This window comes from Desmodus rotundus, chromosome 5 (genome assembly GCF_022682495.2).
Source record: "Desmodus rotundus isolate HL8 chromosome 5, HLdesRot8A.1, whole genome shotgun sequence".
Lineage (NCBI taxonomy): Eukaryota > Metazoa > Chordata > Mammalia > Chiroptera > Phyllostomidae > Desmodus > Desmodus rotundus.
The window spans coordinates 77,558,775-77,581,028 of record NC_071391.1 but is presented as its reverse complement, the minus strand read 5'-3'; the positions used below and the strand labels follow the sequence as shown (position 1 = coordinate 77,581,028).

The following is a 22,254-nucleotide window of genomic DNA, read 5'->3' as shown; positions in this document are numbered from 1 at the left end:
CAGGTTTGTTTGCTGTCTGGTACACTATCTTACTCTGGGGCAGAAGTCAGAAAGACTTACTGTGCGTTATAAAAGATTAGGGTTCCTTAACTTGGGGTATCTCTCCTTCAATACAACTTACTGTGCATGCAGGCATTACCCAGGGTTCTTTGTGTTGCCCCATGGGAAATTATGCTCAGGAATTTGATGAGAATGCTGATACTCTGGCTGCAACTTTTTCTGATTTTCTTAATGCATAAGTTCAGGAATATTGTCACAGTATGTCATTTAATAATTCTTAACAGACCTAGAGTAGTGGTTCCTTCTAAATTGGAAAGAACCTCTGTTTTTGCTCTCTGCCTGCATACCTTCCTGAAATGACTAGAGGTAGTAGGTAGGCCTGAAAGGGAATGAGACCCTGATTGTAGACACTGTCTCTGATATGTACAATTACACTTCAATTAAAACATTATGCTTAAATTATGCAGAACAATTTCCAAAGATCCAAATATATTGAGCAAAATGGTGGCATGCCTTATCTCTACCGATATTCTTTTCCTCTTAGGAGCATTTGTTTACTGAAACTTATGACAGGCCTTTTCTCATTTTTTTCTCCTAAAATTCTTTATACTCCTTTAGCTTCTGTTCTTTGTAGAAAAACATGACAGTCGTTTTTACTCCTTTTTTTTTGATTATCTTAGTTTACCTCTAATGCATTGTTTCTCTATTACTAGTGACTTTCTGTTGGGCTTCTCTTCTTTGTGTGAGGGGGCAGCATTTCACATCCTAAGTTTTCAGACTGTCAGTTGTTCCCTTTTCTGGATTTTTTATTATGTAGGTTTTTGCTTTCCTTTCCCCCTTTTTTGCCTTTAAATAATTTTTTTTTATTACCGTTGATATCCAATGTTATACTATCAGTAGTTTGAGGTGTACATCCCAATGATTAGGTATTATATAAATTACTAAGTGATCACCTTGATGAATCTTGTACCCAACTGACACCATACAGAACTATTACAATATTATTAACTATAATCCCCACGCTGTATTTCACATCCCTGTGACTGTTCTGTAACTACCAATTTGTTCTTCTTAATCCCCTCACCATTTTTTATGCATCCCCCCAACCTCTTCCCATCTGGCAACTGTTAAAATGTTCTCTGTATCTATGAGTCTGTTTCTGTTCTGCTTGTTCATTTATTTTGTTTTTTAGATTTAATTGTTGATAGATATGTACTTATTGCCACTTTATTATTCATATTTTTTACTTTTTTCTTATGAGAGACTCTTTAACATTTCATATAATACTGGTTTAGTGTTGATTAACTCCTTTAGCTTTTTTTTTTTGGTCTGGGAAGCTCTTTAAATATCCTTTGAGTCTAAATTATATAGCTTTGCTGGGTAGAGTAATCTTGCTTGTAGGTCCTTGCTTTTCATCACTTTGAATATTTCTTACCAATCCTTTCTGGCTTGTAGTTTCTTTTGATAAATAGTCTTATGGGAGGGAACTCCCTTGTAGGTAATTAACTGTTTTTCTCTTGCTGCTTTTAAGATTCTCTCTTTATCTTTAACCTTTGGCATTTTAATTATGCTGCTGCCCCAGTGCTGGAGCTCAGAGTGAAGCTATAGGGACTTCTCTTCCCCAGACTGGAACACTGGGCTGGGGGGGATGCTGATTTGGGGCTGGGACACCCTCGCTCCTCCGGGGGGATCTCTGCAGTGGAGGCGTCCCTCCCAATTTTTATCTGCCACTTCTGGATGTGGAACCAGCTTGTGTCTCTGCCCCTCCTACCAGTGTCAATGTGGCTTTTCTTTATATTCGTAGTTATAGGACTTGTGTTCAGCTAGATTTCAAGCAGGTCTGAATGATGGGTTAGCTGTAATTTTGATGTGGTTGTGTGAGGATGTGAGTACTGCATTTTCCTATGCCACCATCTTGACTGGAAGCCTTTCCTTTTCCCTTTATTTTTTTAAAAATATACTTTTAATTTTAGTATACTTTTAGATTTGTAGAAAATTTGTGAAGATAATACAGAAAGTTCACATACATTTCACACTCATTTCCCCTATTAATGATACCTTACATTAATGGGGTACTTTGGTCCCAATTAGTGAACCCATATTGATACGTTATTATTAACTAAATACTATACCTTATTCAGATATCCTTAATTTTTACCTGTCCTTTTTCTGTTCCCACTCAAGGTACCACCTTATATTTAGCTGTCCTATCTCCTTAGACTCCTCTTAACTGTGATAGTTTCTCATATATATATCTTTTATTTCTGATAATCTTTTAAGTTCTGGAGAGTCCTGTTGAGCTCTTTGGGTTGTCTGCCCTGTGTTTCGACAAAGCCCCATCATTCTGTGTGTGCATTGTGTGTGTATATGTGCGTGTGTGTATTCTGAACACTTCTTTATTTTTTAGCACGATAGGCTACTCCAGACTCATTCTGTGTATTTTCTGCCTCAGTCCCAGAATCAGTCATTTCTCCAAGGGGTCCCAGTTTTTCTTTTATTGGATAATGGTGCTATAAACAAGTCTCTAAGCTCTGGATGTACTAGTTGTTATTGCAGTATTGCTGCGTTGAGGCTGTCTTAGCGGACAGAGGAAGGAAATGTATATATGTATACTAATTTGTGTCTGTGCGCTTATCTATGAATACTTGTATAAGTGTCCATCTGTATCTATATTATGCTAAATGTGAGTTTACACTGAAGTCTCCAACTCTAATCCATTACCATATGGATCATTCTAACCTCTTTCCCTTGCTTGTCTGTCATCTCCTCCAACAGTGAGAAACTTGGCCCCGTTTAACCATCCATCTACGTAATTATTCCATTCCAGTGTAACATATAGTTGTTTCAGGATTGTTCCCACACACTCCCAGGGAAAACAGTTTTATCACCTGCAGCACAGTGTTTATGTGCAGTTGGAGTGTATGTAGTTAATGTATGGAACTTTGCAGACTTCACTCATTTCCAGGGTAACGTATTTAAAATCTCAGTGAGGTTTTTCTCATATTTAAAAAAAATTTGAATACGTTTACTTTTGGTGCTGTATAATTTGATGGTTTTTGATAAATGCATAGTGTCAGGTATCCACCAGCACATTATCATGTGGGATACTTTCACTGCCCTAAAAAGTCCCCTGTGCTTGACTTATTCACCCACCCTTGTGCCCCAACCAAATCCCTGGCAAGCACTGATCTATTTGCCACTCTATAATTTGCCTGTACAGAATGTCATATAGAGGGAATCAAATTATGTAGCCTTAACATATGGGCTTCTTTTGCTTAGCAGTGTGCATTTAAGAGTAATGCATGTCTTTGTGTGGTTTGAGAGCTCATTCCTTTTTTCCCCTGAATAGTATTCTGTTATACGGATGTGTCACAGTATCTATGCACCTATTGAGGGACATCTTCATTGCTTCTGTCTCTGGAAATTATGAATAAACATGGTATAAATACTCCCTCGAAGGTTTTTACATAAACCTAAGTTTTGATGTCAGTTAGGTAAATACCAAGGACTATGATTGGCAGACTTTGTTTAGCTTTGTAAGAAAACAACAAAAGTGTCTTTTAGGGTGCCTGTACCATTCTCTTCTTCTTCCAAAGAAATTGGTATTGTTAGTTTTTGGATTTTAGTAACTCTAATAAATGTGCCTGATCCCTTTTAATAAGCAAAAACAGCACCTGCTATTTCATTACAATTTCAACATATGCAAACTATAAGAATGTTGTTTTATGTTTTTCATTCTGACTGGTTTTCCAAGATTTTATGTCTGAATTTAGACACTGCTAAAAATCCTTAGTCAGATTTTTAGCATAAATGATTCATATACCAAGAAGCAGAATCTTTCTCTTTGATTTGGTAAAAAATCAGTTCTCAGAATGGAATTAACCAGTGTTATATAGTGGGAAATGAAGTGTTTGAGGAATTTGGGTATATAACTTTGAAGTGTTATGATTTATAAACCTATTTACTGAAGATGTTTAAAGTAGCTGGGGTGGGGGGAGTAGAGGGGGAAAATGGAGGCAACTGTACTTGAACAACAATAAAAAATGTTAAAAAAACAATAAAGTGTAAGACACTACAAGCAGTCTTTGCTAATATCATTATGCTCTCCTGGTCCTCAGCTTGCCATGGTTTAATTCCTTTCAACACAATCAGTGGCCAGTGAGTCAATTCAGTTAACTCCTGTTAGTTCATTCTCGTAACAGGTTTATCAGGCCTCTTTACAAAGTCTATTACTGCTCTTTTCTCAGGAGATAGTATCACTTCTTTTTAATATCTGCCAAATTCCTAACAGGAGGAAAAGTTAAGTCTGACTTAGAACAGAAGAAATGGAAGCACAGATGGGTCAAGCTGCTTGTACAGGGTCACAACATGAGCTTGTGGGGAAGGCAGAAATGACTGTGAATGTCTGATGTGAGAGTCTGCTGCATTACTCATTGACCACTCAGCTGCTTCTGCTCCCAAGGAGTAGTCATTATTTTGTTTTTTTCTCTGAGTGAAAGAGAAGTCTGTTCTTTCCTCACTATGTGCAATGATTGTGGGTCCGTATAATTTCACATTCTAAGTCATAGCTCCTTTTTGGTGCCATCTCATGGAGTAAATTTATAGTGATTTGGCACATTTGCTTTTTCAGTTATATACTCTTTTTGGTTTTTGGAATCTTTTAGCTCAAGTGAACACACTATCTCCCCCCCCAGTTGTTCCTTTATGTTTGATGACTTATTCATTAAATTCATAATTTCTTGCCTGTGGGTCTAATTGTTTTTGCCTATTGTGTTATTTCTATTTTCAGTGCTCCTTGCTGCATGACTCTGATTTTGACTCAACTGTGCATTTTACTCACATGCTACTTATATATTCTGCAAATTCATGACCATTTTAGGTAAGGTTAGAGTTAAATTTAAACATCCTAGGTTCCGTGCAAGGTGAGTTGTCATTCTTTTTAGCCTTGAGTTCAGATCTTCAGTCAATTTTAAATGATTTTGACAGTATTTCTCTGACAGTTTATTTAATTAATTTTGTAAGTAGAGATTGATGTGTCACAATAGAGATGTCATTCATTCAAATTAAGGCCTTTTATATATAGTACATTCCCTTTATTTTTCTCATTGTCAGTCTGGTTTTCAAAAGTAAATATATTGACCTCACGTGACTTGTTTTCCATGAACTCCATATGAAATATTGCCATATGTTTTATTTTCTATTTGGAGAACTGTGGATGGTTATGTATGGTGTTTCAGGGTTTTTCTTTCCTATTTCTATTACTCGTAACAGTAGGTATTTCAGTGAGATGAGATTCATTTCAAATGTTGTATTGAGCCCAAACTTCTGAGTCATGGCCCAACAACATGTTTTTCTTTTCTTTCTATATTTTTATCAACTCTGGCCTTAACTTTAAGAAGAGACATAGTAATTTCTTGTGTGAAGGTAGAAGATGTAGATTTGGAAATAAAACTAGTCAGATTTTTTCCCTGTGATATAAATGGATTGTTTTTAGAAGTTATGGGACTTTTATTCATTGTCATCTACTACTGGTGTGGTGCTGACTCAGTTGGGATAGATAGTCGGGAGATGGAGAAAGGGTGGGGATATGGAGAACTGGACTTCACTTCCCATGTAGAGAAGGGAAATCAGAGGAACCAGCTCTGGGCCCCCAGAGAAGAGGTGAATGGTTGATGGTGTGAGGGAGACTTTCACTGAAGTCAGGGAAGTGTTGGTAACAGATGTGGAAAGGAACCAATGGGGCGCCTATAGTAGTCATTTGAGGAAAAAGAAAAACGATGTGATTTTCATAAGCAAGGATGCTACCGTGATTTCTGCCTCATACATACTGGTCAGGATTGAATTTTCTCCAGAGCTAGAGAAGGAAAAGAAGAGGAAAGCCAACTCTGAAAATATCAATTTTTATTTTAACATTGATGAAGTTATGCTTTTGTTCTTCTAGAGAAAAATGTTTTGCATTATTGATTGTCTTTACTCCAGAGCCTAGAACAGTGGATTCCACTAGTGATTGTATAGCAGGGTCATCTGGAGATATTAAAAGAACAGAGGGCTGTTGCCACTAAACCCAGATATGTGTCTAGGAACGGTAGCGGGAATTTGTGTTTTTAAAAATAAGCTCCCCAGATAACGGGTGTGCAGCCGTGATTTGATATCTTAATGCCAAGGCTGTTTCTGCTCTTGGGCAAGGAGGCTTAAGTTTTAGTTTATGGGTCACAGGTTGGATTCCCATGTCTGAGTTGTGGTCCAGGTCCCCAGTAGGGGGCGCATGAGAGGCAACCACACATTGATGTTTCCTTCTTTTTCTCCCTAATTTCCCCTCTGTCTAAAAATAAATAAATAAAATCTTTAAAAAAAAGAAGTTGTAATTTAATTCTTAGGGAATTTGGTACCAAGTTACATTTACTGTCACTTCTGGTTCCCAAATCTGAGCTATTTGTCTTACTTCTGAAGGAGGGTTGCTGCTCAGTTCTTTTTTACTTATTCCACTTCTCTTCAGGACTTTAAGTTCAGCTTCTGAACCCTAAACAGGAACTGAGACCCTGCTTCTGTTCACTGGCTTTTGTCTTCAGGATTCAGGCTAATACCTCCTGATAGATACTCTGTACTCATGTTTGTTGGTTTGTTTTTTGTTATATTTTTACCAAATCTCCTTGATGCTAAAGACTGCTGGTTTAGACTGCCACTTTCTAAACCATGCATTTATGCTATCATGGGTTTTTTCCCCCCTGATTTTCTCCTGTCTCTGCATAAATGGGCATATCTAGTTCTGGGCCGATCCCTCCCTTTCTTCATTCTATGTCATTAACTTTGCACAGATGTGTGGGAGATTGTTGTTCTGCGAATGTCAGAAATAATGGGTTACATGGAGTTTTAGTACAATGCTGGCTTTAGCATTTTTTTTTCCCTCCAGTACTTTTAGGACCAGAAATTCTGTTAATCACCAGAGGACAAATTTACCCTAGGGGGGAAAGAGAGTTGGCGATTAAGCTAAGTTTGTAGCTGCTGTGGGAAGGGAAGTTTATACTTGTCTTCAAGCTTTCTTAAAGCAGAATCATTGTAGGGTCTTTAGAAAGGAGAGGTCCAGAGGGATTTCAGCCAGAGAACAGGCAGAGCAGGGACAAACGATCCCGATTCTCCCGATACTTGTGGGCAACTCCACTGAGTGATTAGTGCCCAGAAAAGCTTTGACTGAAAATGCCCCAGATAGCCATCATTCTTCTATTTTTCATTCTGTTTCTCCTGATTTCATGTTCTTCTTACAATACTCTGACACCTCTTCATTCACTTCCAGTACTTTGGCGTGTCTTTCATTTACCTTTTTTCTTGTATTTTTTACTCTTTCTTTTTCGTTATTCTAATTCTCAATCCTACATGTTAATAAAAAGGAACAATGTACATCTGCCAAGCATGTAAAGGTTCACTTCTCTTCATTTGTTGTTACTTTTTACTTTCGTGCAATATTGAAGCTTAATTTTTTAGATGACAAATTAAGTAATCAATAGATTCCAACTTGTTGCAAACTGTAAAACTAGTTTAAAGGTTCTAAATGATCAGTGGGGCTTTAGCTGGGCTAACTTTTCCTGTATTTAGTAGAAGAAAGGTTTATTAATTCAGAGTTGTGTGTCTATGATATTGTAGAAAATATTTGCCTTATTAAAGAAACACTTTTCAAATACTTTATTTTATCAATATAAATATTTCTTGAGTATCTACATTTTTCAGGTACTGTTCTGGGGATCAGCAGGGTGAAAAATGGACAGAAAGTAAGGCAGACCACAAAAAACCCCACACAGATAACAAAAATGATAGCTTCAGAGTGATGTGTACTATGAGGAAATATAATATATGGGAGTACAAAAGAGAGTTGGGAGGCCTTAAATAATTAATATGTTAATGATAATGATTTTTAATTCATTTAAGGAATTCCAATAGGATTTCTACGTGACTATATGTTTACATTGTTTCAATGGTATATCTGCCTTCAAAACTGGGAATAAACTTTTTCTACACATCATTCACCCTAATATGAAGGAGGTTGTTGAAAATTCTGTTTTTCCCACTGATTTCTGAGGAGCAGTTGCCTCAGGAAGGGGGCAGTGATACACGATCTGGAGAGAAACCAGAGTGTGTGTCATAGTGTTTGGGGTAGACAGAGTCCTACTGTGCTTTTCCATCTCGCAACCATTTGTTGTGTGCCTTCTGGGTACCGAGCCTGTCCTGGTTCCAGGGCCTGACAGTGGGTGAGGCAGACAATCTTTGCCCTCCTGTCACTCTCAGTCTTGAAGCTCATGGGAAGGTCACATGGCATGAAGAAAAGAACTTTTTCACTCAGCGGGCAGAATGGAAGGCTGCTGTGTGTGGCCACAGGAACACAGCCACCCTAACAGGGTGCGAGCACTGGCCCCAAATAGTCTGAGGAATTTGGGATTCAAAATTTTTTTTACGTGGTGAGAGGGAAGAGCCTATTAAATGCACACTTAAGCTTTCTCTCTCATTCTCTCTCTCTCTATGTCTCTGTATACACATAGACACATTCACCTAGATATGTAAGTACATAGACACACACACACACACACACATGGGGTGAGCAAAAGCAGGTTTACAGTTGTGATTATGGAAAACATAGAGTTTAGCACACTCAAGTTACTCAAGATAACTTAGTTATTAAATGATTGAGGTTGGGTGATTTTAGCTTTTCCAACACAGTTCTTTTTACCACGTGAAAGTTTTCTGTTTCTCAAATTAAGTGGTAATTGTAACACATCTTCCATCCCTGTTTCTTAAAATAAGTGTGTGTGTATGTAACTACACTGCTACATAATACTATGTGATACTTCGTCCAACTCCTTGAATTTAAAGGAGTTGGATGGGGATATTTTGTAAATAAATTTGCTAATGATGACTCTGGTGATAAAAGCATTTTCCTGTTTCCAAATGTGAGATGGAAAATAAGATCTAGAGAGCAAGGATCTTAAGCTAATAAAAAAGGGAAGAATCCAGCTTATACTTTTATTATAGCACATTTCATTATGTACTCCTTAACTGTTTCCATCTCTTTCTGTTCAACTTGACTGTAGGTACCTGGTGGTTAGGTGCCATGCGCAACCCTTTGTAACCACAAGGCAGAGTGTGTAGAAGGGTAGGTACCCAAGAAGTATTGTTTGAAGTACAAAGAAAGACTGAGCAAGAAACTATTTTAGAGGAAGGAAAACTAAAGACACAAGGCAGACAAATAGAGTGGATGACCCTGTATTGGATCCTGGTTTAGGAAAAAAAGTAGCTATAAAGAACATTTTGGAACAATAAGCAAAATTTGAATGTAAACTGTGGATTAGATAACAATATCGTGGCAATGTTAAGATTCCCCATCTCTATAGTTGCACTATGGATATACTAATGGAAGGGAGCATCCTTCTTCTCAGCAGGTACACACCAAAGGATTTCAGGGTAAAGGGGCATGACATCTACTACTTCCTCTCAAATTCTGTGTATGTGTGTGTGAGAGAGAGATTTTTAAAATATTACTACAACTTTCTTCTAAGTTTGAAATTATATCAAAATAAAAAATTTCTAAAAATTGCTGAATAAAATTATACAAAAAACAGATCATAAGTCCAAAGGGAGTTACTATTTCTACTTGGTTGTATTCGCAGTTAGAAAAAAAATTTAAAACTAGATTGGTGTGGCTGAGTTGGTTCGGCGGCGTTCCAGGGTGGAAAAGGTTGACAATTCTATTCCCGGTCAGGGCGCATGCCTGGGTAGTGGGTCCTGTCCCTTGGTTGAGGCACATGTGAGAGGCAACCAGATGTTTCTCTCCCTCTTTTTCTCTCACCTTTTCTCTCTGTCTAAAAATAAATAAGTAAAATCTTTAAAAAATATTTCAGAACTAAACTAACAAATATCAATAAGTTTAAGAGCTTGTAGTCTACTTTTATACTTAAGTGTATTTTGCTTTTTCTAATATTGTCCTTGAAGGCACTGATTCTATATAATCAGTGTCCAGATTGGAGCCCAACCATGGAGTTCATTTCTGTCAAGTTTTGTGGCCTCATGTATGACCTGATTTAGTGACATGGGACTTGAAGATGAAGTTAGAATGGTGCCTGAACATAGCACAGCTTTGTGTTTCTAATATGGCAGGGCGATTGTATCAGGATAGGTGATTAGTTCTTCTATGTACCAGATCACTGTATTCTTCTGCTCGTAGGAAAAAGAGCACATGTTTCAGAAAAATAAATAGAAATAATAAAAGTTTCTTACTTTTATTGCTTAAGTTACCTATATTTTTTAATACCGTAGTGAGTGACATCTACACCAGGACATATTCCTTCCTTGTAATCCTTTTACTGCCAAATACTTTCCTTGGATTCAAAAGCCTCATCAATCATTGACATAATCTCTTCTGCAGCTCTGCTTTTGTTTGATTGCTTCCCTGACATTTTAAATACCCAGGGTAAATTATTTTTCACAGTCTGTCATCAGTCATTAGGTAATATTGCAATGTGCTGTAAAAGTGTTTCTATATTTAGTAGCAGTGCTTTCTACATGTCTATGTAGCTATGTGTACTATTAGTTAAATAGAATCTTCACCTGAAGCAGGACATCACACTAAGCAGCTGTTTAGTTTTTAAATTTTGTTAATAAAAATCTAAAGTGGACTCTTTAGAAGATGATGGAGAACCCCATGACTATAACTATCTGTGGTTAAAATTATTACCACTGCCAAGTTTTTTAAATTAATAATATCTAGCACATGCCAGATATTCATTTCCCCTCTTGGAACAGACACATTCTCATTTAAAAAAATGCTTTTCATTTTAGACACATATTATTACATTCATTAAAACCTTGATTGTTGTATAGAAATAATAGGGTTTAAGTGAATTATTCTCAAATTTCAAACTTGTTTAGGACCATATGCAAACAGAAGAGGCAGGTAAATGTCATCTCGGGTCCACTGGCTAAGATCTCCTTAGTGTCCCGTCCCACCCCCTCAGTCCCTGCCAACACCCACATGTACACTTTCATGCTGTCATGGAACTCACCTAATCCTTTTGGGGGAAAATGTTTAGTGAAATAATGGGTTGAAAGTAGTTGCTAGTGTCAGGCAAAAATCCAACCAATAGTGGTATTCACAAACCACCATCTCTGCTTTTATTATATATAAATATTAGGCAACTCTAACGGACTTAGGGGATAGAATAAATCTTGGTATTACCACACAGGAGCTTGATTGCATTGGCTTATTCTTATTTATGTTAGGTCTTTGGATAGTTGTGATTCCCGAAACAGGGATGTTGGTAATAAGCTTTACTAGAGCAATAGCATGTGAAGACAGCAGAGTTTAAGCTTATCGGCTCATTGTTTATAAAGAGGATTGTCTGCGTAGTGAGATTTGCACTTAGGACAAGGTTACCATAGTCACAGGCTACAAGAAACCCTCAAATATCTATTTGCCTTCTAGGGCACCAGGCCAACCAGTTCACTGTTAGTGGGATAGAAAAACAAACTGTGTTGACCTCTGACATCTTCCTGGAAGCTAGAAAGGAAATAGCAGCAATGTTCAGGCAAGGCTTGGGAATGGGCTGAGAAAAGCGAGCATTAAAAAAAAAAAAAAAAAACCAACCTTTTAATTATGATTCTTTTCTTCAGTACACTAAAGGAACACTTTGAAAAGAATGTGGCATCTTTCACTGTGTGTGAATTTAAGATCTTACAGCTTTGTAATATCTTTTTTCTGTCAAGGACTGGATTTGGTTGACCTTCTGGGTAATTCATTTTTGTTTGCTTTCAAATATTAAGAAAGATCTCCCATACAACCTTTTGTTTTCTTTAGGAGTTAAAGAGTAGTGGGAAAGTGTTAAAAGTTTATGGGGAAAAAAAGAGCTCCAAATTCAGACAGTTTTGTTTTACATCTCTTTTGGTTCAGATAGCCCTGAGCTTGCCTATTAAGATATCTATTAGGATGAAGTAAGTATTCAATTGGTTTCCTTTCTTCTACTTCTGTAATTTTTCCTCCTTCTGCTTATGCCTGCCCAGTGGGGGCTGCTGTCTTTTGGGGATTCCAGGGGAGGGAATGTGAGAGGGCACAGGGTGGAATGGACGAGGGTTTGCTCACGTGGAACGGGAGAGACTGGCCTGGTTTGAGAAATGATTCTTCCGGGTCCTTTTAAGAGATGAGAACAAGAACATAGTCTTATGCCTCTAGGATCTGCCAGTGCATCTCACTAGATCTACCATAGTCAACTTGATGTCCTCCTTCCTCATCTGCCCTAAATTTAAAGGTTCGGATTTTCATGAAATCTTTTAGTCTCTGACACCCCTGCCCATGAACTTGTGGTATGTGTCCTCGTGAGATAATAACAAACTTTGTTTATTGTTTTCCAGTTGACTCGGAGTGGTTTCATTAGCTACTACTTTATTTTATTCCTCTGTAACTCTTATTTTTAGTCCCTCTGCTGGCTTCTGCCTAACAGAGGACCTAACACGTGCGCACATGTGCTGTCACCGTTCCTGCCACTGTCGTTTTTGCTTTGGAATGGGGACAGTTCAAGAATCAAAGCCAAGGGCTTCTCAGTGTCCACTCCATGTTTTCTACTTTAATAAACACCCTTGAATTTAAGTTAAAATAAGACAACCTGAATATTCATCGTTCATTTATACATATATTCTACAAATATTTATTTTATACAGGGTGCTGACGTTCTGCAGTATGTATGTTCTGAGTTATTTGGCCAAATAAAATAGAATGTGCTACAAAGTTAATTATTGACCATTCTGTTCTCTTTGGGCCTGTGAAACATCCTAATCTGAGTTTTAGGTTAAAGACACCATAATACATAAAGTAATCTGTCCCAATTCCTTAGTGTCCTGATAGTATACGTTACTGTTGGACTTATGTATACAATAACCTATAAACCTTAGTATCCATGGACTGAAAATCTTCATATCTCTATCTTAGTAGTGGCCCACACTTCAGATTTTTTAAAAGGAATAATTCAAAACCAGAAAAAAGAAACATCAAATAATGGCTTCATGTTTACTGAGTGCTCCGTATACTGACAAAATATTGGCAACAACCAACAGTCCGACTATAAGGAAATGGTCAATTAAAGCGTGATAAATCTGCTTACAAGAACATTAAACAGCTGTTTCAGGCAGCAAATATTTATGATGTGGTAGCTCTGGTTCCCCAGGAAACACTTTGAGATGGAGATCTCCGCTCAGGAATGCTATTGGATAGTGCCCTCAGGATCAATGACCCAACCTGGCAAACCACAGAAGACTAATCCTTTGTTATTTAGAGCTCCGCCCTCTTGAGTCACCCCTTTTCACAAAAGGTAGCTCCTGTTTGCAGCTTAATAGCTTTACTAGACTGTCCCCCCTCCCCACCAGGTGACGAAAGTAGAATGGGAGAGGGAGAAGTTGAACTTTAAAAAAATTTTTTTTTAATTTATTTTATTTTTAAAAATTTTTATTGTTATTCAATTACAGTTGTATGCCTTTTCTCCCCATCCCTCCACCCCACCCCAGCTGAACTCACCTCCCTCCCCCACCTCCACCCTCCCCCTTGATTTTGTCCATGTGTCCTTTATAGTAGTTCCTGTAATCCCCTCTCCTCACTGTCCCCTCCCCACTCCCCCCTGCCCATTGTTAGATTGTCCTTAACTTCAATGTCTCTGGTTATATTTTGAAGTTGAACTTCTGTGTGAGTTATCACAAGGGTCTCAGCTGATCTCTTCAGAATTGCCCTCACCGGTGCCAGGAAGCCTCGGCTTTGCATTGCAGCTCACCACCTCCCAAACTAACCGTCTTTGGATGCAGGCTGCTTGGGAGAGGGGACAGGACAAGGGTCCAGGCAGCTCTCTTCAGCTGAAAGCAGTTTCCCAGAGCAAGGCTCAGTGGAGAGCTGATGGCTTCAAACAGTCTCAGCTCTACTAGAAATGAAATATTATACAAAGATAAAAGAGCCAAACACAGTGTTTTTGTGTATGTGACCACATTATGAATCCAACTATGTAAAATATGTGTATTTACAACAGCTGGAGGGAGACACAAAAATAATGAACACAACTATATTACAAAAGTGAAAGAATTTATAGAAACATTACCCTTTCACCAAGTAAACCACTAAACCAGATTGTAGCTTCTCTTTCAGTAGTGGAAGAACTCAGGTGTATATTGTCTTCTCTCCCGATTTTAAAAGATTACTATTATTGCTTGATTGATTGATTTGAGAGAGAGGAAGGGAGACACACACACACACAGAGGGGGAGAGAGAGAGAGAGAGAGAGAGAGAGAGAGAGAGAGAGAGAGAGAGAGAGAGAGAGAGAGAGAGAGAGAGAGAGTTCATTTTGTTGTTCCACTTATCCGTACATTAATTGGTTGACTCCTCTGCTGTGCCCAGACCAGGGATCTAACACCCAACCTTGTTGCATCAGGAGGATGCTTTGACCAATTTAGCTACACGTCCAGGGCCTAAAATGTTACTGTTTTTATTCTTGCATGTCTCGGGCTTTCTTGTGTTCTGTATGCAGAATACATATGGGTGAGGTATGACAGACAGAGCTTAGTGTTGTCAGATTCACGTTGAGCCTGTAACACATGAATAGTTGCCTGCCTGGGATGCTAGCTTCAGTCATTCCTAGCGTGACCTCACCCAGGAAACAAAAGAGGCAGTGGTTCTGTGTTCAGTCCCTATGTGTGCTATTGATACTTCTTTTTCACAGCCCTAAATTGCTTCTCTATCCAGCCTACATCTTATACATGCCTGATCAAAGACGAACTGGGTGTGACAAATGTGAATGGGCATGACAGATAAATAGGACACGGGAAAACAGCTTGAAGAGTACACTCTAGTGAGGAGGAATAAATACAAATATTGATTTTCCCAATTTAGAGACCATATACACAGAAGACTGTAACCCTGGCACAAAAACATCTCATATTAACTCCTCTTAATCTGAAATAGGTCTCTTATATCTCTATTGCTTTCTTATTTCCTTCCAAATCATAACTTGTCCTTCTAAATGACACATACTGTGTGTCTATTTTCTGATATACCCTTGTTTTTTATATCTACACAAAACGGCTTTTCAGAGCTTCCTTTGCATTTTGAATTAGTTCTTTGAAAACATAAGACGAGAAGACAAAGGAGAATATGAGAGCTATTTTCAGGTACTTTAAAGGATTTCTGTGAGGAGAGCAGGTAGATTTGTTCAAGTCACCACTGAGGATATAATATTATAGAATTTGTTGACTAAAGTTACAGGTCAGTAAAGTAATAGATTTTTGCCTTGATGGAAGGAGGAAGGAACTTTGTGATCCCTAGAGTTAGGCCGCATGGGAAGAGCAAGCTGCAGGAGCTTCTCATCACGGGTGGTCTTAAGCAGAGGATGGGTGACGACCTATGCGGGCCGCTGTTCTTGGGGAAGTTGGGCCGAGTTACCAGTGAAGTTCCAGTGCACTTGTTGACTTCATGAATTGACATGTGAAATGATGTATCTGCAAATTCTCTTTTAAATAAACATGCACTCATGTGGTATCACCCTCCAGAAGTATGAAAGTATTAGGCTTGCTTGTTTGTGAATGTTGTAAGTGCTGTCAGATGCTACTGCAACAGTTACATTGTGGATACATAGTATTTCACTGGTTTCTGTCACAAATCTGGTGCTATTTGGTTAATGAAACATACACCGGGATGGGCAAAAGTGGGTTTACAGTTGTTCGGATGAAAAAACACATGAAGGTTATGATGATTAAAATAGCTTTATTAACTCAAAAGAATGTCACAATGGCACAGTGGTACTCACAACTAGAAACCTACTGTTGCCCACCCCTGCCTGGGTCCTAGGCCTTTTTCCAGGTATTTATCACTTAATTCAATAAGAAAGTTTTAAAATTTTTCAGATTTCCATCATTTTAATTAATTTACCACAATACAATTGTTATTCCAAAAGTTAATCCTCTCTGTACAAGTTGGATAAAGGCGTAGCTCCCTAGACTGGGTTGGAGCAGTTGAGGAGTGGGAATCACAATTTAGAGACTGGGAAAAGTATAACAATTCAAGAGGCATTAGCGGTGATTCACAGCTCTGAGTAACCCCCCTGAGGACTTGTCCTTGTGGAAATTATGCTGTCCTGCTGCCACTATTATGGCCTCCAGTTTGAATAGGGCTGGCCATCAACAGCAGAAGCCTAAATTCATTCATTTGCATAGTAAGTCCCTCCCCTCCCCTCCTGGCTATCAGGTAAAAAAGTGATAAAAACTGCACGCAAAAGACGTGATGAGCTTGAAAGCCTGTGAGCCCCTGCTGTATTTTCACAATGTGGCGGATCGCATTTCAGAAGCAGGGGCCAGGTGTGGGCACAGGGCTGAAGCAAGTACTCCTGCAGCTCTCTTTGTAAACTGCTCATGTCTGCGCTTTCTGTGAATCTGCACCACACTGCTGCTGGGCTGTCGGCTTAGTGTCTTGCACGGGAACTTGCTGGGGGGTGCTGGGAAGGAAGGTTGGGCAATGTGATGAGCTCTTAGTCACCTGACAGGTGGCCAGCTTCTGACAGCAAACATAGCACAGAGCTCTGATAAAGCTGCCTGATTATGCATGTGCTGTCCTGAGTCTGTCCTTTCCCCTCCTTTCTGCTGTTGTTCTTTCTTTAAAATTGAATTTATTGGGGTGACGTTGGTTAATAAAATTATGTAGGTGTACAATTCTATGATACATCATCTGTATATTGTATTATGTGCCCACCACCCCAAGTCGAGTCTCTTCAAATCTCTTTCCATTGTCATTTATCTCCGCTTTACCCTTTTATACCTACCCCCTCCCCTCTTTCCCTCTGGTAATCACCATACTGTTGTCTGCATCTGTGAGGTTTTGTGTTCTATTCTTTTTTTTCTTTTGCTTAATCCCTTCACCTTTTTCACCCAGCCTCTCGTGCCCCTCCTCTCTGACACTTGTCAGTCTGTTCTCTATCTATGAGTCTGTCTCTGTTTTGTTTGTTAGTTTATTTTGTTCATTAGATTTCACATATGAATGAAATCATTTGATACTTGTCTTTGACTGGCTTATTTCATTCAGCATAATGCTTTTCAGATCCATCCATGCTGTCACAAAGGGTAAGATTTCCTTTTTTATGGGTGAATAGTATTCCATTTTGTAAATATACAACAGCTTTTTTATCCATTCATTTACTGATGGATACCTGGGCTGCATCCAAATCTTGGCTGTTGTAAGTAACACTGCAATGAAAATAGGGGTTCATATATTCTTTTGAATTAGTATTTCAGGGGTTCTTTGGACATATTCCTAGAAGTGGGACCCCTGGGTCAAAAGGCAGTTCCATTTTTAATTTTTTGAGGTAACTCCATACTGCTTTCCACAGTGGCTGCACCAGTTTGCATTCCCACCAACAATGCACAAGGGCTCCCTTTTCTCTATATCCTCTCCAATACTTGTTTGTTGATTTATTAATAGCCATTCTGACAGGCATGAGGTGATATCTCATTGTGCTTTTAATTTATACTTCTCTGATAATTAATGAGGTTGAATATCTTCTCACATGTCTGTTGGGCATGTGTATGTCCTCTTTGGAGAAGTGTTTATTTCAGGTCCTTTGCCCATATTTCACTTGGATTGTTTGGGTTGAGTTGAATAAGTTCTTTATAAATTTTGAATATTAACTCCTTACGAAATGTATCATTGGTGAATATGTTCTCCCATTCAATGGGTTGTCTTTTCATTTTCTTCATGCTTTCCTTTGCTGTGCAAAAACTTTTTAGTTTGATGCAGTCCCATTTGTTTATTTTTTCTTTTGCTTCCCTTGCCTGAGGCAATACATTAAAAAGGATTGATTTATGTTAAGATTTTACTGCATATGTTTTCTTCTAGAATTTTTATAGTTTCAAATCTACCATTTAAGTCTTTAATCCATTTTGAGCTTATTCTTGTGTTTGGTGTAAGAAGGTGGTCTAGTTTCATTTTTTTGCACATATCTGTTTAATTTTCCCAACACCATTTACTGAATAGACTATCTTTACCCCATTGTATGTTTTTGTCTCCTTTGTCAAATGTTCATTGACCATAAAGGCCTGGGTGTATTTCTGGGCTTTCTATTCTGTTCCATTGCTATATGTCTGTTTTTATGCCTGTGTCATGCTGTTTTGATTACTATGGCCTTCTAGAATAGTTTGATATCAGGGAGTTTGATTCCTCCTACTTTGTTCTTCTTTCTCAAGATTCCTGTTGCTATTCAGGTCTTTTGTGATTCCATATAAATTTTTGGAATATTTGTCCTAGTTCTGTGAAATGTGCTATTAATATCTTGGTAGGAATTGCTTTGTATCTATAGGTTGCCTTGGGTAGTGTGGACATTTTAATGATGTTAACTCTTCCTACCCATTAACAAGGTATATGCTTCCATTTATTTGTATCTTCTTCAATGTCTCATAATTTTCTGAGTACAGGTCTTTTACTTTCTTGGTTAAATTCATTTCTAGGCATTTTATTTATCTTTTAATGCTATTGTAAATGGGTTTGTTTTTTTAGTTTTCCTTTCTGATAGTTTATTTATTGGCATATAAAATTGCAACTAATTTCTAGATATTTATTTTGTATCCTGCAACTTTACTGAATTCACTTACCAGTTCTAGCAGTTTCATTGTGGAATCTTTTGGGTTCTCAAGTCTGTCCATTTCTTAGTTCTTACCTTTTGCTGTTTATTGGCAAAGGAACAGGAATTCATTGAATAATCAGCATTCACACCTATTATTAGTCATTTAGCATAATTTTCTCATCAATGTATAAAAAGGTCTGCCAGCAAGTATTTAAGGGTATGAAAAGCAGCAATGGAAAAAGTACACATATACATACTATGTGACTATATTATTTATTTATTTATTCATTAATTCATTTATTATTTTATCTATCCATTCAGAAAACTCATTACAGACAAGGCACTGTGCCAGGGATTAAAGTGACAATAATTGTGTTCATTTAGCTTCTCAAATGCTCCATGTTAGTTTCTCTTTCAAGACCTTTGCATAATGTCCCGTTGGTCTGGAATAATTTTCTTTCATCTCCTTTCTCTGCCCCTTCTTGGCTGCTTAGTTAACTTTCACTTATCCTTCAGGTATCTCACTTTCTAAGAAAAACTTTCTTTGATGCAGTAGATTACATTAGGCCTCTGTTAGATGTTCTCATGGCATTCTCCACCTTATCATAACACCTGTTATCATGTGTTTTCTTTTTTAAATTTTTTGAAATATATTTTATTGATGATGCTATTACAATTGTCCCATTTTTTTCCTCCCCTTTATTCCCCTGTTCCCTGTACCCACCCTCCCACCAGCATTCCCCAACCTTAGTTCATGTCTATGGGTTGTACGTATAAGTTCTTTGTTTTCTCCATTTCCCATACTATTCTTAATCTCCCCCTGTCTATTTTGTACCTACCATTTATACTTCTTATTCCCTGTACTTTTTCCCCCATTCTCCCCACTCCCTGCTGATAACCTTCCATGTGATCTCCATCTCTATGGTTCTGTTTCTGTTCTAGTTGTTTGCCTAGTTTGCTCTTGTTTTTGTTTTCATTTTTTTAGGTTTGATGGTTGATAGTTGTGAGCTTGTTGTCATTTTGCTGTTCATAGTTTTGATCTTCTTTTTCTTAGATAAGTCCCTTTAACATTTCGTATAATAAGGGCTTGGTGATGATGAACTCCTTTAACTTGACCTTATCTGGGAAGCACTTTATCTGCCCTTCCATTCTAAATGATAGCTTTGCTGGATAGAATAATCTTGGATGTAGGTCCTTGCCTTTCATGACTTGGAATACTTCTTTCCAGCCCCTTCTTGCCTGCAAGGTTTCTTTTCAGAACTAAGCTGATAGTCTTATGGGAAGTCTTTGTAGGTAACCCTCTCCTTTTCTCTTTCTGCTTTTAAGATTTTCTCCTTCTGTTTAATCTTGGGTAATTATGTAATTATGTAATCAATGTAATTATGATGTGCCTTGGTGTGTTCCTCCTTGGGTCCAATATCTTTGGGACTCTCTGCGTTTCCTGGACTTCCTGAAAGTCTATTTCCTTCACCAGATTGGGGAAGTTTTCCTTCATCATTTGTTCAAATAAGTTTTCAATTTCTTGCTGTTGTTCTTCTCCTTCTGTGACCCTATAATTTGGATATTGGAACATTTCAGGTTGTCCCAGAGGTTCCTCAGCCTCTCTTCATTACTTTGGATTCTTGTTTCTTCATTCTGTTCTGGTTGAATCTTTATTTGTTCCTTCTGGTTCAAATCATTGATTTGAGTCCCAGTTTCCTTTGAATCACTGTTGGTTCCCTGTGCATCTTCCTTTATTTCACTTTTCATAGCCTTCACTTCTTCCTCTACTTTGTGACCATACTCAACCATTTCTGTGAGCATCCTGATTACCAGTGTTTTGAACTGTGCATCTGATAGGTTGTCTGTCTCTTCATCGCTTAGTTGTATTTTTTCTGGAGCTGTGATCTGTTCTTTCGTTTGGACCATATTTTTTGTCTTGGTGTGTGTGTTACATAGTAAGGGGCAGAGCCTTAGGTCTTCAGCAGGGTGGGGCAACCCACGTTGCTGTGTTGTGACACTGTGTGTTGGGGACCGGTCTGAGAGGGAACAATGCCACTTGCTTAGCTCTCAGCTGGCTTTGAGTCACTTCTTCTACTACTCACAAGCAAATTGGGCCCTTCTTGGGCCGATTCCTGGGGGCGTGGGTTTGAGTACATTCTAGGACGCTGTGGGTCTCTCCACTGAACTCTCCTGTGAGGCTGGGAGTTTCTCCTGCTGCTTCAACCCCCATAGTTTTTTTTGGTCAGAGGATTTGAGGCTTTATTTTTCTGCACTGGAACCCTGGGTTGAGTGGTCTGTCTAGCTTCCCAGTTGTTCCTCCAGGTTTAGCCACGTGCAAATGTGAGACAATTCAGTCCACCAGCTGCCATCTCGCCGGCCTGGTCCTCCAGCTGCCACCTTGCCGCAAGTCCTTTCCACCCCAGATGCCCATCTCTGCCCCTCCTACTGGTCTGGATGAATGTTTCTTCTTTAACTCCTTGGTTGTCAGACTTTCATACAGTTTGATTTTCTGGCAGTTCCACTTATTTCTGTTTTTAAATTTGTCATTGTCCTTCTTTTGGTTGTGTGGGGAGACAAAGTATACGAAGTATATCTACCTATGCCTCTGTCTTTGCCAGAAGTCTTAAGTCCTCATGTCTTTTCTTGAACAGTTGTGGGATTCTGTGTATAATTCGTAGATTATTCTATCTTTCAGAAAGCTCAATGAAGGTGAGACCCATGTCTATTGTGCTTAGTATAGTATCCCCAGTAATTTGCTCTCAGACTGATGCAGAGTAGGTGAACTTTTTAAGAAGAAATGTAGAAGTGGTGAACTTTTGTCTTCAAAGCAGTTAAGTCTGTTTGAGTGGGTGAACAGATCAGTAGCTATTGTATGACTCCAAGTGGTTCATCATGACTTGTGCAGAGATGTGAAGTGGGGAAGTTGGGAGACGTGAGGATGGGCCTGTAGGTAAAGGCTGTATCAAGCTCTGCTGAATTTGGACTTTTTTTTGAAGGCAATGGGTACTCATTGGAGGGTGTTAAATAGAGAATTGATAATACAAGACTTACGAGTTTGAATGGGTGTGCAGAGAATGAATTGCAGAGAGATTGGAAAGTAGAAAAATTAGTTAGGAGGCTGTTGAAATAATTCTAGATTATTGATCATAATGACCTAAAGCACTGTAATGGTATTTGGGAAAGAGAGACTAGCAGAATGTCACGGGAGTGCATCACACACACACGCATGCACAAACACACACACACTTTTACCAAAATGAAATTGTGTTCTATACATTATTCTGATACTTTTAACTAATCTTTATATCATACAATATCCAATATGTCTTTATGATTTTTTTGTATTTTGTTTACCAGTCTTGGTTCAGGCATACTCTCCTAGATTTTGCTCTAAAATATTTATTGTTCTGTTTTTTACAATTTAAGCTTTTAATTGATTTGAAATTTTGTTGTTGTGGTGAGCCATGATTTAATTTTATTGTTTTCCAGATGGTTATTGCTATTTATTAAATGAACCATTCTTTCTCCATTGATTTAAAATATAATTTTGTGATATATTACAATTAATACACACAAATTTACTTATTCTCTATTAATATCCAATAATCTTTCTTTGCTCTTTTGGACATAAAACTTTTAATTATAATGCATTATAATT

General features: G+C 38.1%; 1 protein-coding gene across 1 annotated transcript in view; it reads left to right on the top strand.

Annotated features, from left to right (window-relative positions):
- The window catches only part of GUCY1A2 (guanylate cyclase 1 soluble subunit alpha 2), a 317,887-nt gene that overhangs the window by 45,001 nt on the left and 250,632 nt on the right, over positions 1-22,254 (top strand). The gene's annotated exons all lie outside the window — the stretch shown is intronic.